The sequence below is a fragment of the Falco biarmicus genome, chromosome 3 (assembly GCF_023638135.1).
Source record: "Falco biarmicus isolate bFalBia1 chromosome 3, bFalBia1.pri, whole genome shotgun sequence".
Taxonomy (NCBI): domain Eukaryota; kingdom Metazoa; phylum Chordata; class Aves; order Falconiformes; family Falconidae; genus Falco; species Falco biarmicus.
In genome coordinates, this window is record NC_079290.1 from 74,789,922 (window position 1) to 74,808,559 (window position 18,638).

The following is an 18,638-nucleotide window of genomic DNA, read 5'->3' on the forward strand; positions in this document are numbered from 1 at the left end:
CAGATGGCTGCCCACATTTACATGGGACGCCACAGAGGCATTTGCCACAAGTGCCAAAGGCAGCTCCCAGCAGCCTGCAGGACAGCAGTCAGTGCAAGAGGAGGAAGACAATCACACCTCCTGCCCTAAGCGACAGTATCTCTACTTTGCTGATTGATGCTATGTAGCGTTTGACTATAGGCCCACCAGGGTACAGTGTGAAGCCCGGGCCTGTAGACTTGCTATGGAACAGCCCCAGAATCCAGGAAGATAGCTTCCCAACTTTACATGGGGTGTAACAGAGGCAGTTGCCACAAGTTCCGAAGAGGAATGTACTTTGCAGGAGAAGGAGGAAGAGGCATCGGAGGAGGAACAGGAATAAAGTTACATCTCCTGCTGTGATAGACAGCAACCTCGCTTCACTGATCGATGGCAAGCAGCGCTTGGCTATAGGCCCACCAGGGTACAGTGTGAAGCCTGGGCCTGTAGACTTAACGTGGAACAGCCCCATAAGTCACACAGATGGCTGCCCGCCTTTACATGGGGCGCCACAGAGGCAGTTACTACAAGCGTTGAAGAGGAAGGCACCTCGCAGCAGCCTGCAGGATGGCAGTCAGTGCAAGAAGAGGATGACAATGACACCTCCTGCTGTAAGCGACATTAGCCTTGCTTATCTGATCGATGCTATGCAATGCTTGACTATATGTCCACCAGGGCACAGTGTGAAGCCCGGGTCTGTAGACTTGCTGTAGAACAACTACAGAAGCCAGGCAGATGGCTGCCCACTGTTACATGGGGCGCCACAGAGGCATTTGCCATAAGCGCCAAAGAGGAAGGCACCTCCCAGCAGCCTGCAGGATGGCAGCAAGTGTAAAAGGAGGAGGAAAGTCACACTTTCTCCTATAAGCGACAGCAACTGCACTTCGCTGATTGACGGAATGCAGCGCTTGACTATAGGCCCACCAGGGTACAGTGTGAAGCCCGGGCCTGTAGACTTGCCATGGAGCAGCTCCAAAAGCCGGGCAGATGGCTGCCCACCTTTACATGGGACACCACAGAGGCAGGTGCCTCAAGCACCAAAGAGGAAGGTACTTCCAAGTAGAAGGAGGAAGAAGCACCAAAGGAGGAACAGGGATAAAGTCACACACCTGCTGTGATAGATAGTGACTTCGCTTCACTGATTGATAGCAAGCAGTGCTTGACTATAGGCCCATGATGGAAGAGCGTGAAGCCTGGGCCTGTAGACTTGCCATGGATCCACACCAGAATCCAGGGAAATGACTGCCCACCATTACATGAGGCTCCACAGTCAGTTAATACAATAACCAGAAGGCAGCACCTCCCCGCAGCCTGCAGGACAGCAGTCAGTGCAAGAGGAGGAAGACAATCACACCTCCTGCCCTATGTGACAGTAGCCTTACTTCGCTGATTGATGCTATGTAGCACTTGACTATAGGCCCACCGGGGTACAGTGTGAAGCCCGGGCCTGTAGACTTGCTATGGAACAGCCCCAGTAGCCAGGCAGATGGCTGCCAACCTTTACATGGGGCGCCACAGGGGCAGTTACCACAAGTGCCAAAGGGGAAGGCACCTCCCAGCAGCCTGCAAGACAGCAGTCAGTGCAAGAGGAGGATGACAATCACACCTCCTGCCCTAAGCGACAGTAGCCGTACTTTGCTGATCAGTGGCATGCAATGCTCGCCTATAGGCTCACGAGGGAAGAGCATGAAGCGCAGGCCTGTATACTTGCCAAGGAACAGCCCCAGTATCTAGGCAGATGGCACTCAGTGGAAGAGTAGGGGAGGTTGAGAAGGAGAAGTAGGATGAACATCCCACCTCGTGCCATGAGAGCAATGGCCCTCGCTCATGTGACCGACGTTGTTCATGATATAGCTGTGGCCAAACGGTGGAATAGCATCGGGCTGTTTCGTGTCCATCTGCTGTGGTAGGATGTGAGGTCCAGGCATGGCAGCCCACCACAGGACGATGTGGAGCCCATGCAAATTGATCCGCCTCGAGAAGGATCATTGATGGCATTGGGTCCACCTGCCACAGCGATCACTGGGCAGCACCCCATCCATCCAGGCTCCTTTGTGTGACTTGGCGCCAACAGTGTTCCAGGAGTGCCTGGCCGGCTCACTCCGTACCTGCAGCTCAGCCTCCACACTGTCATGACTGGACAATAAACAACAACAAAAGAAGAAAACTGCTGTCGTCCTCTCTTGTTTGGCACTTTGGAGGCTGCCTCTGCACTCCTGGGGTCCTCCTGGCCTCTGACTTTGAGTAGGAGGCTCTTTCTAGAAACCTTCTGTTTCCATGCCCACCGTCCTGTTTTGGTGGTGCCTTACATTCTGAGGGTTTTTAGGCTGCCTAACGTCGGTGGTTTGACAGCCAGGGTTTTTTTAAAATGGAGTACAACTACTACCAGGAAAGCCACTGAACCCTAGGAATTTCTTGTTTCCAAAGATGCTAATCTGTTAAGAGTTGTGCATGGTAGTTTTTGAAAAGAAACTTGGTTGCATAGGAATTGCCATATAAAAATGCAGTAGTCTCTTGCCTGGACCTTTACATTTGGTCTGTATCTCAGACCTAAAGTTCTTTCATGTTTAATGTTCATTGTTTCTTGCATTCCTCTCAGGGAGGCGTCAGCGAGCGTCTGTGTGTTGCCTCATTCCCAAAGTGTGGTGTGTTCTCATTTAATCTGGGATAGAGTTAATTTTCTTCTAGGTCACTAGTACAGTGTTGTGGTTTTGATTTGGTGTGGGAATAGTCTTGTGGGGGTCTCTTTCGTTTCCCAGGCCTTGCCAGTGGGAGAGCTGAAGGGGCACAGGATACTGGGAGAGGCCACAGCCAGGTTGGCTAGCCAGAGAGGTATGCCATACCATGGGACATTATGCTTGGTATATAAAGTGGGGTGGGCTTGGCCAGGCTCACCAATCGTTGCTCAGGGTCTGTCTGGGCATTGGTCAGCAAGCGGTAAGTGGATGCAATGTGCATCACTAATTTGCTTTTCTCCCTTGCCTTTGGATTTCTTTCCTCTGGTCTTCTCCCTCCCTTTTGTTTTAGATGCTATTGTTATTATTATTTTTTTTCGTTGTTTCTCATTTCATTTCAATTTTTTTTTTCTCTCAACCCTCAAGTTTTACATTACTTTCTGATATTCCTTCCCCCCCTCCTGGGTGAGGGGAGCATGACTGAGTGTCTGCGTGGTACTTAATTACTGGCTGGGGTTAAACCATAACAGGGTTATATCATGAAAATGATGTGTTACAGTTTATGTGCTTGAGGAATGTATGTAATCCAGAGGAATCCTGACAGACTTGAGAAGTAAGCCGGTGTAAACCTCATGAGTCTCAACAAGACTACGTGCAAGTTTTTGTACCTGTGTGGGCAATCTCCAGTATCAGTACAGGTTGTGTGATGAACGGATTTGAGGGGAGCCCTGCAGAGGACTTAGGGGTACTGGTGTATGAAAAGGTGGACACGAGCCAGCAATGTGCACTTGCATTCCAGAAAGCTAACCATATCCTGGGATGCATAAAAAGCGTGGCTAGCAGGTTGAGGTAGGTAATTCTCCCCTTCTACTCCACTTTTGTGACAAAGCCCACCCGGAGTACTGCGTCCAGTCCTGGGGTCCCTAGTAAAAGCACTGACATGTCAAGAGGAAATCCAGGGGAGGGCCACAGATATGATCAGAGGGCTGGAACACTTCTCCTATGAAGAAAGGCTGGGAGAGGTGGGGTTGTTCAGCCTGGAGGAGATGAGAGTGTGAGGACACCTTACTATGGCCTTCAAATACTTGAAGTGAGCTTGTAAGAAAGGTGGAGAGAGACTTTTTACCAGGGCCTGTAGTGAAGGACAACAGCTTACTGTTTCAAATTGAAAGACAGTAGGTTTAGATGAGATACAAGGAAGAAATTTTTTATTATTAGGTTGGTGAGACACAGGAACAGGCTGCCCAGAGGAGCTGTGGCTTCCCCATACCTGGAAGTATTGAAGGTCAGGTTAGATGTGGCTTTAAGTGACCTAATCTAGTAGAGCAAGGGTCCTCAAAGTACGGCCTGCGGGCTGGATGTGGCCCCCCAGGGTCCTCAGTCCGGCCTCCGGTATTTACAGACGCCCCCGCCGGGGGTTGTGGGGGGAAACCCAGCAGCCGCAGATGGCTGCCTGCCACTGCATCCGTGCGCCGGCCTGCGCAGCCCCCAAGCACCCGCCGGGACCGGGCTGGAACCAGCGCCTCGTCCTCGACCTGCCCCCCAGGGGGCGCCTCTGGGCCTCAAACCGCGCCGCCGCCGCCCCGTCCTCCTCCGCCGCCGCCTCCTCTGCGGTGCGCGGCGGGCGAGAGGCGCGGGCATCTCCTCTGCCGGGCAAGCTCAGTCGGCAGCCTCTGCACTGCGAGGTCCAGCCAACTCGGGCGAATCGCCAGAATCCCGGCGCGGCAAAGTTCCTTCAGTTCCTTCTGGCCACCCTGTCCGGACTGCGCGGCCGGGCTGAGGAGGCGGGCGGTGGCATCAGCGAGGGGGGCGGCTCCCCCGTCTCTCCCTCCCTCCCTCCAGCTCCCAGGCAGGACAAGCAAGCCAGCACCAGTAGGAAGCGCGCGCACCATCATGTCAAAAAAAAGAAAAATTGACTCCGAGTGCAGGGTATTCCAAGAAAAGTGGATTTCTGATTATTTTTTTCACAGAGTACGAAGAAAGAGCTGTTTGTCTGATATGCCAGAATTCAGTGTCTGTGTTCAAGGAATACAATTTGCATCGACACTACGAAACTCAACATAAAGATAAATATAATTCTTTGGTTGGACGAGTGAGAGAAGATAAAATATTAAGACTGAAACATGGACTGACAACTCAGCAAAATACTGTGAAGCAAAAGCAGCTCAATATATCATCACTTCGAGCAAGCTATCAAGTTGCCAAGCTCATAGCGCGCACTGGCAGAGCATTCATAGAGGGAGAATTTGTTAAAGAATGCCTTCTTTCTGTTGCTAAAGAGATGTGTCCAGAGAAGGCAGATTTATTTAGTACAGTGAGTCTTTCAGGACCTACAATTACACGAAGGATTGAAGAAATGGGGGGAAAATTAAATCTGCAGTTGCAGAACTCCTCAAAAAACACGTTGCTATTTCTCATTGGCACTCGATGAAAGCAATGATGTTCTAATTTTCATTTGTGGGACAAATGATTCTTTTGAAGTCACAGAGGAGCTTGCTGCACTGAAAAGCATCAAAGGAACAACTACAGGAGAGGCTATCTATGAGAAAGTTTGGCAAACTGTGAATGATTTGGAGCTGGACTGGGGTAAACTATTCAGTGTGACAACTGATGGTGCTCCTAGCATGGTGGGGTTCATGAAAGGAGTGGTTGCACGCATTAACAAAGAGATGGACAAACGCAACCATTCACATCCAATAGCCATACACTGCATCATCCACCAACAAGCACTGTGTTGTAAATCACTGAAGCTGGACTTTGTCATGAAAATTGTGGTTTCTTCTGTTAACTTCATTAGAGCTCATGCACTAAACCACAGACAGTTTCAGGAATTTCTGTCTGAGCTAAATGTTGCCTATGAAGATATTCTGTACCACACAGAAGTCCATTGGCTGAGTTGAGGGAGAGTTTTGAAATGATTTTATGCCTTACTTCCACAGGTTTATGATTTTGTGCTTTCTAAAAACAAAGAAGTACCAGAGCTCAAAGATGCAGAATGAAATGGCACCTTGCGTTTCTGACAGATGTAACAGAGCTACTCAACTATTTCAATGTCCAGCTTCAAGGAAAGGGGAAGCTCATCTGTGATATATATTCACATGTGAAAGCATTTCAAGTCAAATTAGACCTGCTCATTAACCAAGTAAAGGAGGAAAACTTCTGCCATCTCCCCATAACTCAAAACCTGTCTGCAGAAAAACCAGCAGTTGCATTCCCAAACAAAACATGTATGGATGTACCAGAAATGTTGGAAAAGGAGTTTCAAATTAGCTTTAAAGAGCTTCGTCTCCATGAACAGGACATACAGTTTTTCCGGAACCCATTTTCTGTTGACATTGAAACTGTTGATTCGATTTACCAAATGGAATTGGCCGAACTACAGACTTGTGACTTGCTGAAAGATGCATTCAAATCAAGCAGCCTTACTAATTTCTATGCATCTCTCCCCTCAGAGACATATCATAATCTCAGGAACCATGCACTCAAAATTGCAACCATCTTTGGCAGCACCTATGTCTGTGAGCAGACTTTTTCCCAAATGAAACATCTGAAATCTCCAATCAGATCCAGACTAACTGATGAACACTTGCATCACTTGCTACGACTAGCAGTGACAAATATGGAACCTAACACTGACCATCTCATTAGCCAAAAGCAGGCCCATAGTTCACATTGAAATATTTTTGTTGTTGTTGTTGATTACAATTGTTCTTAATTTTAAATATTGCATTCTTTTTCCTGTTTTTTGTGGCCTACTACAAATAAAATATGTGCAGTGTGCATAGGAATTCGTTAATTTTTTTCCAAACAATAGTCCGGCCCCTGGCAGTGTCTAAGGGACAGTGAACCGGCTCCCTGTTTAAAAAGTTTGAGGACCCCTGTAGTAGAGTATGTCCCTGCCCTTGGCAGGAAGATTGGAACTAGATGATCTTTAAAGGTCCCTTTGAACCCAAACCATTCTATAATTCCATGACTAGAATCACTAACCTTATTGAACAGACCAATAAGAAGTGAACACATATCAAACCTCATCAAGTTACATGCAAGAGATTACATCAGAAGGCTGTCACTGGAAAGTGGAATACTTAAAAAGCAATTCTGCTGTTGCTTACACAAGCAGTCCATTTCAGCCCCTTGATGTTTCTGCACTGGACTCCAAATAAGGCAAGATTAACAAGGGGGGAAAAAATTACATATGACCATGCAATTCACAATCAGACTGCAGATGTAGAAAAGAGACACAGGAAGCATGTGCAGATGATTGTAAGCTCAGATGTAGATTTTGAGTATAACAGAAATGTTCTTATAATATAATCCTCTTTTTTTTTTTAAAAAAAAAAAAGTAAATTCTTAAGATTGATTCTTTGTTTGCTTCATGCTTAAGGAAAACAGCCACCAAAATCTGACAGTATTCTGTACAACTGCAGCAGCAGAAACCACTACCTCCAGGCTTCACTACAGTCACATGTCAGCATTTCCAGTGCTGAAGTAGCCACTGTAGTTGCAGTTTTGGGTGCTGCATCATCATCTGTTATTGCCTTGGTAGTAGCACAACCTGGATTTTTCAGATGTTCATCAGTTGTTGACATACTACACACCCCTAATACGGGTAAATGAAAGGGAAATCTAAATTTTACCACTGTAGAGGAATGAAATTTTCCAGAAGAATTAAAAAGGCGCTTCTGCATCCCAAGGCCTTTCCACTTGAAGAATATGATAAGCTGTATTTCAAACACACAATAGCAGTGTGTAATTTTTTCCAGAGGAAACACTTAAAAGCATCCTGTAAAATGTCAAGAGATACATATTCTAAAATACAGGATATTTATCAGATTCTCCTTTGCATTGTAAAGGATATACATAAGATCTATCAGGACCTTCTATTCTACCTTTCACAACAAGGTAGTTAAGACATGTAAAAATAGAAAATGCAATCCCCAAATAAAGACCTTTTCCTCATAAAATGTGCATGGACTGGAGAACTCATTGCTGGAATTATCTGAAGACTCTGGAGGTCTTGGCAAGTTTCCCAGAAGCATACAGAAATAACATGAGGATGTAGAACTATAAATGCTAGTTAATGAAAAAATATATTAAATATAAAATAATGACTGTATTCTTGTTTTTTTAACATGGATTCAAGATATTGATTAAGCAAATCTTGTGGGGTGAGGGGCACTGATTATCCCAACATAGCACCTAAGTAGTTTCACAGCTTCAACCTCAACTATTTGTTGGGATTACTTCTGTGGAAATGACACAAGGAGGGAAATCATTGCGGGTTAGTTTTGGGGTTTTGTTTTTGCTGTGCAAAATGCTCAGTGAGGTCAGGCTCACCTGTTAATAGAGTTCCCGAGTCTTTGTCCAGTAACGCTGAAAATACCATTTGGAAACAAAAGGTAGTTCCAGGCAACCTGCCTGTTTCAGTACCTATTGCAAAAGGAGCTGAGTGACACCCAGAAGTGGCTGCTGTTGAAGAGGAATTAAGGGTCTTTGAACAACCATGAATTTTCACACCCGACACTTAAATTCTTCACTAAGTTTGAGACATCGTCTAACCCAGATAAAGAAGCACAGATCAGCCTTTCTGTGTACCCCTTGTTATTGGGGGGAGTTAAAGTGGTAATAGAACAAGGTATGCAGCAAAAAATCAGAAATAAAGACAAATCCTAAAAAACTTTACCCTCACCCCACCCTTCTTCCTGGGCTCAACTTCACTCCTGAATTCTCTGCCTCCTCCCCAGAAGTGTACAGAGGGGCAGGAAATAGGCGTAATGGTCAGTTCACCACGTTGTCTTTGCTGCTCCTTCCTCCTCACGCTCTTCCCCTGCTCCAGCATAGGGTCCTACCCACAGGGTTGCAAGTCCTGCCAGGAGCCTGCTCCAGCACAGGCTTTCCACAGGTCACAGCCTCCTTTGGGCATCCACCTGCTCCAGTCTGGCGTCTGCCTCAGGCTGCAGGGGGAGATCTGTTCCGCCATGGACCTCCACGGGCTGCAGGGGGACAGCCTGCCTCCCCACTGTCTTCATCATAGGCTGGTACACCTCCTTTCCCTCCTTCTTCACCGACTCTGGTGTCTGCAGAGTTGTTTCTTTCACATGTTCTCACCCCTCTCTGCCGGCTGCTGTTGCCCAGCATTTTTTCCCCTTCTTAAGTATGCTGTCCCAGAGGTGCTACCACTGTTGCTGATGGGCTCAGCCTTGGCCAGCAGTAGGTCCATCTTGCAGTCACTGGCATTGGCTCTGTTGGACATAAGGGAAGCTTCTGGCATTTTCTCACAAAAGCCACCCCTGTAGCCTCCCCATTACCAAAACCTTGCTATGCAAACCCAATACACTGTATCAAAAGTTCCAGAGATTCTTCCAATCACACGGGTTTTTACTCAAACTCTTGCATTTTATCACCTGTTGTCCTAAGGACTGTGCAAACACAATAACATTATAAATGAACTAAGATACCGCAGTGTAGACAGATGAACTGCCTGTTGACTACGTGTGAAAAAGCAAATTAAGCGCGCAAATGGAAACTGCTATGACATTAAAGAAAACAGTGGTTAGTGGCATCAAAAATAAGGAACTGGATGTAGTAATAAAAATAATAGTAATAATAATTTTGATCCCATTTCTTCTCCTTGAACACCTAGACGGCTTTGTGGGTAGTTGCCTATGGTACATAGAGTACATACAAGATGCATCTATACAGTAAAGCTCCTTGAGTTTCTCATGGACTACCCAAAGCGTGAGTTTAAGTGGCCTGATTGGCTGCAAAGAGCATTGATAAGAAGGAGGTCAAAAATCAAGAGTCACAGAACCTTCCTGTGGCCTGGAATGAATCTCTGCTCAGACAGCATCTAACCATGAACCTTACCTCTCTGTTCATTCTTAAAGAAAGGGCCAACCTCCTCTTACTCCCACCCTCTGCCATATGTCATTTATAATATTCTTGGCATTTATCTGTCTTGCCTAAAACATATGAGAACATATGAGGAAGAGGCAGCAGAGGAGGGACAGAAAGGAAGTCACACCTCCTGCCGTAAGCAACAGCGACCTCAAATTCGCTAATCGATGGCAAGCAGCGCTTGACTATAGGCCCACCAGGGAACAGTGTGAAGCCCAGGCCTGCACACTTGCCATGGAACAGCCCCAGAAGCCAGGCAGATGGCTGCCCACCTTTACATGGGACGCCACAGGGGCAGTTGCCGTAAGCACCAAAGAGGAAGATACTGCCAAAGAGGAGGATGAGGCAGTAGAGGAGGAACGGGAATAAAGTCACACCTCCTGCCGTGATAGACAGCGACCTTGCTTCGCTGATCGACAAAATGCAGCGCTTGACTATAGGCCCACCATGCATGTGTGCATTGTTCTTATCTCTACCCTTGACTTTTACATTCCTTTCTGATTCTCCTCCCCATCCCTCTGGGTGAGGGGGAGGGAGCAAGTGGCTGCGTGGTGTTTGGTTGCCTGCCAGGGTTAAATCACAACACCTTGTTTCAATTAATACACATTTTAGAATATATCAGCCTTGAAAATAAGAGTCAGGAATGCTGCAGAATCTACTGCAGTCCTTAGCAAATAACTCACACTGTGAAGACCTCTTTCCTCATGTCTGAATCTGCTTGTCTATAGCTTCCAGCCACTAGATCTTATCCTTTTTAGCCAGACTAAAGATCCCATTATGAAGGTTTTGTTCCCTGCATTTGTACTGGTAGACTCTGATCAAGTCATCTCTTATCCTCATTTATGAGGAAGTGCAAAGAAGCAGCTTGTTAGATCTTTCACTACACATTTTCTACTCTTGTAATTAGTGCCATGGCTTTCTCTGAACTTTCTCTAATTTAGCCATATTAATTAACGAACACAGGCCTCAAACTGGACAAAGTATTCAAGTAACAAAAGCACTTATGTCAAATTCAGAAAGATATGCCTACACAATACATCTGTACCTATTCCTTCAAAGTTCATAAAAGTTATTTAAGACACAGAATTGAACTGGAAACCCACAGCCATCTGATGATCAACAGACTCCCCCAGTCAAATCAAATAGTCAACATTTCCTTTTGCCTGAAGTTATTAAGGCTGCTACTTACACATGATCAACTGCGTCTCAAGCTGTTACAGATATCACTTCACAGAACTATGTTTTTAGAATAAATATGGACAGCATTTTATTTTCCTGTACAGTTCATTGCATTGAAATACATTCAGCTTTGTGCCAATTTTGGCTGGGTAAGTGGTGCAAACAGTACCACTGCTGAATCCTCTTCCTTACTTGACAGTGCTTTAACCTTTCAATCCTCAGCAAACCATCCTTAGCTATTAGATAGTTTTTAGGACACTGATAAGAAGCTAAGTGCCGTAGGGCTGAGAAAGGATGTCATTAAGAGTCCAAGAGGAACACATTCTTTCAGCGATGAGTCTCATTTTACACTGACATTTTTACACCTAAGAATTAGCTGTCCTTTAATACATGTAAACCATGTGAAGCATTGCTGGCTGATTACACAAGACTTTCATTTATGAACCAACATACGGACTACTAAGTCTAATCTTCACAGAAATCAGAGAGTATCACATTGACACTTTTAGCTTTAGCAACCACTACTAATTTCGTCAAAAATATATCAAGCTAGCTTGACATTGTCTGGTTATCCTATAACTCATGTGGATTGGCACTAATTATGCAACACTTGTTTAATTCATTAATTAGGTCCCTTATAATTTTGTCCAGAAGTTATGTCAAGCATACAGTTATGTAATTATCCAGGTCATGCCTTTTACCCTCTTTGAATGTTGGCACATTAGCCATTTTTGTGCTATTTCTCCAGTATTTCAAAGCTTATAAAAAAATCAACATTAATGATCCAGGAAGCTCATTGGACAGCCCTGTTGAAACTAATTATCTGGGCATGCCAGTTTAAAAACATGTACATTTAGCCACTGCTAAAGAGCAATCCCTTGAGCATCTGTTACTGGAAATTATTTCATTGATTTATTATACAATTACATAATATAACACATACATTCCCTAGCTTTTTACATCACTTAACAATTATACTACATCCCTCTCACATTAGACCAATACATCTGTTAAGACTCTTTCTGACTGTAAAGTAATTCTGTGCTTCTTATCAACAGTGTCAGAAGCTCTGGAGAAAGGGGACAAAGCGGCATCGGGGCTTTTGCCTACATGGGGACTGCTTAGACATGTTGTAGGTGGCTTCAAAAATCCGCAAGACGCAAAAGGGAACTTGCAAAATCAGCAAAATGCGAGTGGGGGCTTGCAAAATCATCCAAGACATGAGTGGGGGCTTGCAAAGTCAGCAAGACATGAGCGGGGGCTTGCAAAGTCAGCAAGATGCAAGTAGGGGCTTGCAAAGTCCACCAGACGCAAGTGGGAGCCTGCAAAATCAGCAAAATGCGAGTAGGGGCTTGCAAAATCAGCAAAATGCGAATGAGGGTGATTCATTCAAACCTCCCCTGTATCCCCCTCCAGAATGCAGACAAGAGCATGAGGGGGTGGAGGAGGGGGAGAGTCTGTGTCCTTTACCAGACACCACCCACCAATGCCCTGAATACTCTAAATCTCTCCAACTGCATCGACTTATACTCGATACCGATTCCGAGGACGGCAAGCAGAAGCCTTGGCGGACCGATCCCAGCCGCCCTGACACCCCCCGACATTTGTGCCAGCCCACACCCCTTCAATGAAGGCCATTTTGTCTGAACCCAGCCATGCAGACATAGTGTTTTTCAGTCTGCCTCAACCTGCATCACCACAGGCACATCCAAACATTAGGCCCTGTATCTCCCCCACCGCCCCCCGCATGTCACAGCTTGGTTTTCAGGGTTGGCAGAAGCTGGAGTGTGTCCAGTTCTCGCTCTAGATGTGCCGCTCCTGCAAGTGCTCTGCACAGCTGGTGGGATTTTACAGCTCTGGAGCTGATCAAGAGGACAATGGCTACAATCCCTTTGGCAACTTGAGCCCTTACAGTGCTTCGTTTCAAATGTGCCTGTGCCCTCTTCCCTCAGAGAGGGACCTGGGCTTTTGGGGTCAACAGTGGAATTCTTGCCACATGGAATACATTTATGGAGGAAAACCTTTTTCTCCCTCTAACAAGCTTTCATTTTCAGTGTCCAACCTCCCTTACACCCAGGCACTCCAAGTTAACAATTAGCTCAGGCAGCTCCCATTTTTCAATCACACTGCTGTACTTCTAGCATGCCTTCATTACACAAAAGGGATAATGGCATTCTATTATCTTAAATTTTTAAATTGAAAGCAACTTTATATTAACCAAGGTGTCCTTAACAGCTACCTGATACACTTTCCATATTTACTCATACACTGCCAAAGAAGTAATTTTTTGTACAGTCTCATTACCCATGTGAAGTACTCAAGAAAACCAACCCAACTAAACACCACCTCACAGTGGGTTACCAAAAGGCACTGAAAGAAAGTCCGTGTCCTTACTATTTCACGTCAGAGTTCAGAACATAATTTAATATTAGGTTAAGATTTAGGATTGTTAACATGAAATCTGCAGTACACCATCAGTCCTCTCCAATACAACATTACCCTTTTTACTACAGATAATGAACAGATGCTTAGGACTAATAATCTTGTTTCATATCACCTTTTGAGGTTTTCTGCTACAGTCGCTGTTACACCAATTTATTTATAAATCCACTTTTTAGTATTGAAAACATATTTCAGATTTCTTTTCAGCAGTTGATGGCTAAGAACCAGGTCTTGCATTTTGCAAAGTGGAAAAGCTTCCAAAGAATGCTACACAGTCCAAATATTAAGGTACTTCCCTAAGTTTAATTAGGTACTAAATCATAGGTCTGCTACCTATTGCAGACTATTTAGAAGAGGCGAAGAAGATGCATCTTATGCTCATTTCTCCTTCCCTTAATCAACAGTTCTTTCTTGAAAACAAAGACCCACCTTACTTGACATATTCTTGAAACTGACTCTTTTCTACAACAAATCAAAGTTTAGTTAGAAGAATATAGATGGCCAGAAAAATCTTTAATTAATTTGCGTATGTTCCTAACTGCATCTTTTAAAAGAAGACGACTGACAAAAGACAACAAAAACATTCTGTCCCAAGTAAATAAACACCAGGCTTCACTGATTTTCTTTGTACCTCCAATAAAGAAAACAAATTTCAATCTTAGAAAATTATTTATGACAAAAGTCAGCGACTTCAATATTTAGACAAAGTTAACACAAGTAGAAATGACTTGTTGAGACAAATCATAAAGGAAGACTAGTAGAGGTTATGCAATATTTTACCAGGTACCTAAAATCTCACATTTCCTCTTAGAGCTTTCTCCTACATTTCTAAATTAGTCCAAAACAAAGAGATCTCATTTTAATCATTAATGACTGTAGTGAAAGCAGTCTAGATTTCTTGGTCCACGTAACATTAAGAGGAAATCTAGCCAAATGCCTGCCTACTTAGATCACTTTATGCTTAGATCAAATTTATGCTTTAGACTAAATGAAAGAGTATCAGAAAGAACAGGCTTTTGTGTTAAGCACTTTTTTATTGAAGTAGGAGATAAGCATTAGAGACTATTCCACGGAGACAGTATTATTATAAGATAACCATTGCTTTGTCAAAGACCTAATCCTTCATAAAGGGATTGGGGGAAGCAACAGAAACAAGGAAGAGGACAAGAACAAAAACAGGAAGAAATTTAGAAGAAAAAAAAAAAAGGAGAAAATACATCCAGAGCCAAACTTTTTAAAAAAAAAGGTGGGAAAACACCTACAAAGTTGCAGCTAGTTTTATGAATTCTGTAATGTTCAAATACATTCATATCGCAACTGGATTCACACTGCTTAGGGATAAGAACTTGCTTGAATTCTTGTGCTTACTAAAACAACATCTCCATGAGAAAGTGCTGTTGGTAGCATTTCTCCTGGCATACAGTTGCCGATACATCAGTAAAAATGTATGTACAGAAGGTTGATGGAGAGGGCTTCCTAAAGCAGGATGTTGTATCAGCAGAAGATGTATGAGTAAATGCAGTTAAGCATATTCTCACAGCATTTGCATCACACTGAGGGAAAATAGCCGGTCCTTTAAAAAAAAAAAAAAATGCAAGGAGTTCTAAGGCAACATTCCCAGTGCTCCATCACATCATTTCCACGTTGCACAGATTACATTCCTGGTTCCTCTGTTGCACTTCTATGATCTGTTCTTCCACATGGCAGTTTTTGCTCTGTCAGCTCAGCTTTTGACACTGAGGATTTCGGATGGTGATGGACAGCAATGTAAACCTGGAATGACCAATGACTGCTTAACTTTCAGGTGCAGGAAGGTAAATTCTTCTAACTGTCAGTTAATTTTGCCATATCTCAAACACACCTGAGCTCCATGAACTGCTTTCCACATGGAAAAACTGATAATTATGTTCCACTTGCAACCCCCAGCTGCTATCAGTCAGTAGAAAATGTTTTGGGATCTGGAAAGCCCGGAGTGAAGTTTGTCACTAACTGGGCATGCAAGGTCTTCAAGGTGTATCTTGTTGCGCATGCTGCTAACACTAGACAATGCCTGACAATAATAAAAGCATGTGGAAGGATGATCATTCACATCACAGTGACATTTGCAGCAATGACACACAACATGTTTTTAATTCTACTTTTTTGGCCCTACTATATTGCCTCTGATTATAAAAACTGAATTTGCTATTCTTCCCTAGTTACACAAGTTCTGATGGACCTCTGGAAAGAGTGACTGATGATAATTTGCACCATGAACTTTACAGCAAGGTGAATGCAGGGTCATTTCGCCCCGATCAGTCTATTCCATTGGCAAGACTGAATTGCCAGATGTGTTCCTCAAGGATCCCTGGCTTTAAATTAGGACAACATACTCTGAGACCACCATAGAAAGACTTGAATTGCCTCTCAAAACAACATAGACCAATAGCAGGGAAAACACCAAAGAATGCCAACAATGTGACTATTACAAGACCAAATGTTTCTACTGCTATTAAAGGATGTTGTACTTTACCTGATCCTTTGCAATAGCATTGAATAAAAAGTGCAAGTATTACTGGCAGGTCAGAGAGTAGGAAGCATAGAGATACAATATGCTGATTCAGAGAAGCCTGTTACAAGAACAATTTCCAGAGCACAAGCAGAAGCCATAAGACAAAGTTTTCTGGAACGTGCTACTTGCATATTATGCTGTAGTCATAATGCTTTGTGCTCTTGTGAACAAACATGACTTGCCTTGTAAATTCATTTTAGTTGCTTTTTAATTAGAGGACAGAGAGCTACCAAGTAATATGGGGAAAAGGATGGATGGTCCTTATGTTTTTGAAGTTTAAATACATAGTGATTTTCACCAAGAAAAGCGTAGTTTATGTGGCCGTAAAGGGAAAAGAGCCTACCTGGTTTTAGTAGGTAGAAGCAAGATACAGTTGTTAAGCTACACACCAGTGTAGAATACTTCACGTTTCCATAGTGACAGTATAAACTATGAGTTGTACTCGGGCAACCAGGGTAAGACTATAGTTCCAGCCAGGGATGAATTTTATCTATAGGGAACAAAACAGTGACCGACAGAATTTAAGTCTGAAAGCTTTATTCCGACAGAATTTAAGTCGGAAAGCTTACTAGTCCAAGTTTGTTACCCTGAGAACTGTAGCGCTGATTTGGTACTTAGGCATTTTAGTCTATCCTTGCTTTGATACTGATGTTTTAGTCTAGCCTCATAGATCCATTTTCATGTCTACCTGCTTGTGACCACCATGGTAAAAGTTCCTGCTTTCCCTCGCTACCTTTTGCTGCGGATCAAGGTTGGCCCTTCCACAGGTATGTGGATGGTGTGCCTCAAAGTGCAACGCTTCACATAAACAGCTATTCTCAACTAGATCTATAAACTTAACACACAGGAAACAATAAGGAGCAGTCTGAAGTTTTCCCATAAAGATCACCAAAGTGAAATACAGACCTTGTTTCACTGGTGTCAACAGCTTCATATCACAAGTACTTTAAGGAAAATATCCAAGAACAGCATTCCATAGTTGAGACCAGTGGGATGGGATTTGTCTGGGTCCTCAGCAGATGCTGTGCCAATTTAAACATTGTTAATTCATTATAAGCAGCAGTGATCCAAGCAGATACATTATTCATAAGAAAATCAAAGACCCAAGGAAGAGGGCCACATAAAATTAACTTGGCTTTGGTCGCTTTGAAGAGATGATTGCACCATGAGACAACTGTGCCAGCCAAGACGCTCTACAAACTGGTAGGGTGCCAGACTAAAAAGCAACCAGACATCTGCTTAAAGACAGACATTGCAAGTTCAAGTAATTATTTTATATTTAGAGCATGCAATGGACTTACCAGAAGACCATTTATAATGTCACATTTGTGTTCAGTTGACAGATAATTTGCATAAGGTCAGACAGGCTGAATCCAAGTTACTGGGTTTTATGAAAGGATCTTTGTACATGTTCAGATGCTATTCCAAACACAACATACATTAAGCCTTCTTGAACTTGGCCACTGCACTAACATTAAAAAGCTGTAACCATCATAACAGCTATCTAGCCTCAGTCAGACCCTGGGCTTACAGAAAAGCCAGTGTTCAGTAACCTACACTGAACTTACAATGCATAACTAATATTACTTCCTAAATCTAGGTCATTACAAAGAATTAATTGAAGGCCAGTCAGATGATCACCGAAACCAGCACCAATGGAAAGGAGAAAAAGTGAGGGAAGAAAGGGAAGACAGAAAGGGATGTTAAGCTCTTACAGGTAGAATGAATGAAGAAAGAGGAGGGGCATGTATGTGAGTAATTGCAGTATAGCCTCTAACACACAACTTCTACAGAAAGGATAGGTCAGACCTTGCTTTAAGCCTGACTGTGTTGATTCAACTTGATCTATAAATTGACACAAACGAGTTAAGCAGTCATAGGCCTACATAATTTGTTTTACCTTGATACCACCACATCAATTTAACTAAAGCGATATAAACAGCAGGTTTAGAATCACAACCCATTAAACTTTGACCAAGCAGCAGTTACTACCTGGGACCGTGTTCCACCACCAGCATTGGGGGGTGGGGGGGGAAAAGTCACTTACTGACAACAGATTAAAATGCTCTTCAGAGCAAAGATCAAAGCTCAGACCCTCCTTTTCCAGATACACTCTCTGTTGGAGGGTCACGCTTATATGACTGAATGCTATGTCAGTGAAATTAAGCAAGGTAGATGTCCTACAGCCAGCCTCACACAGCCTAGGTGGATGCTGTCATTGTCAGATTATTTGCATTAAAGGAACAGAAGCTGCTACCTGTAATGGAGCAGATCCCACTTCGAATCTGAGAAGACCCCGTTCCTAAAGTGGTTTGAATCCCAAGCAGAATCAGATACTTAAACTCTGATCCTATCAGTTGGAGGACAAATGCTTATGTTCTTACCTTTCACGTGTGCTAGCTCAGGTAGTTCTCCAGCTCACACTAACTACCATTCTAAGACACTGTCCATTTCTTTTAAACCAGTAGCAAGTGTAGCTCCTTAATTCAGGGATAACAATCTTGCTTCCAGGAGTAAGTGTTGCAGTCCTGAGGCTCATAATATCTTTGTGCTTCTGTTTGTGAATCCAGCTGTAGGTACCAGGCCATTAACAAACTAAAGAGTGTCAAACAATGCCAAAAGACAAACATCTAGGATAATTAATCTCCAAGTAAACACTTACATCCAATTCAGTGTTGAAAAAATACAAAACTACCCAGTACAAGCCAAACCTATGCTGCAGCCAAAAGCCACTTCCAAGCCTGCAAGAAGTCTGCCAAACAAGGCAGGACATTTGTTCTATGAAAACCAATTAAGTACAAAGCAGATATTTTAATACCATTCAGCTCTCAAACACTTGACAAGCTGGGTTTTAAAAAGGTACTAACTGGACTTTC

General features: G+C 43.7%; 1 long non-coding RNA gene across 1 annotated transcript; it reads right to left on the reverse strand.

Annotated features, from left to right (window-relative positions):
* Positions 1-14,451: 14,451 nt before the first annotated feature.
* Positions 14,452-16,734, reverse strand: LOC130146554 (uncharacterized). The gene is made up of 2 exons (XR_008820952.1): positions 15,073-16,734; positions 14,452-14,984 (listed from the first exon to the last, which is right to left on the reverse strand). It is a non-coding gene; the product is annotated as an uncharacterized LOC130146554 (long non-coding RNA).
* Between the last annotated feature and the right edge of the window lie 1,904 nt (positions 16,735-18,638).